Here is a 910-nt window from a genome sequence, read left to right as displayed (position 1 = left end):
TAGTGTATGAAAAGGAGATCCCAAAAGGATCAAGAATTTACACATCCATTTTCCGATTCGGAGAAACACGTGAACGTGGTTTACAAGCGTAGAGAAGAAAGGGTATTAAGGAAATATTTTAAGGTTTTGCCATTTAGTTTAGTAGATATGGAAGGAGGTGAAGAGGGTAATCCGATTGGTCATGGTCTACCGGTTAATCAAGAAGAACTACAAGATGATCCAAATGACACTCCGATGTGGAACGCTAGGTTGGTTGCACCTACTTTGGTGCCTCCCACCATTACAAAACCACCAATTGGGGCCGATAATTGGAAGATAGAGGGCAACTTCTTCACAATGATCAAGGACATGTTATTTCATGGGTTTATAGAGGAAAATCCGTTTGAACACATTCAACAATTTAACGATATTTGTGACATCTACAACAACAAGGATGTTACCGATGATGCTTTCAAGTTAAGGGCATTCCCCTTTACTCTTCAAGGTGATGCGAAAGTGTGGTTAAGGAACTTACCTTCCGATTCTATTAGGAGTTTTCAAGATTTAACCGAAGCTTTTATCAATCATTTTTTCCCACCATCAAAGGCGGAATGACTAAGGATGGAGATTAATGGATTCACTCAACGAAATGATGAGTCTTTGTATGATGCATGGATATGTTTCAAGAAAATGTTAAGAGCATGTCCACCGCATGGTTTGACTAAGAAAGTGTACATCAACACGTTCTATCGGGGTACTAATGCTTTGATAAGACAAACTCTTGATACATCCTCAGGAGGAGTTTTTATGTATAAATGACCCAATGAGGCCGAAACCATGTTAGAAGATATGTCGGTCAACACTAACGAATGGAACCCTTCACCACGAGACTTACCAAGGAAAAGTATAGCTCACGTGGAGAGTGAAAATG

General features: G+C 39.7%; 1 non-coding gene across 1 annotated transcript; it reads right to left on the bottom strand.

Moving 5' to 3' along the window:
- Positions 1-591: 591 nt before the first annotated feature.
- LOC139873857 (small nucleolar RNA R71) lies at positions 592-698 on the bottom strand. Its single transcript, XR_011767571.1, has one exon. It is a non-coding gene; the product is annotated as a small nucleolar RNA R71 (small nucleolar RNA).
- Between the last annotated feature and the right edge of the window lie 212 nt (positions 699-910).

Source organism: Rutidosis leptorrhynchoides, chromosome 10 (genome assembly GCF_046630445.1).
Source record: "Rutidosis leptorrhynchoides isolate AG116_Rl617_1_P2 chromosome 10, CSIRO_AGI_Rlap_v1, whole genome shotgun sequence".
In the NCBI taxonomy this organism is placed as follows: domain Eukaryota; kingdom Viridiplantae; phylum Streptophyta; class Magnoliopsida; order Asterales; family Asteraceae; genus Rutidosis; species Rutidosis leptorrhynchoides.
This window is presented reverse-complemented; position numbering and strand designations above follow the sequence as displayed.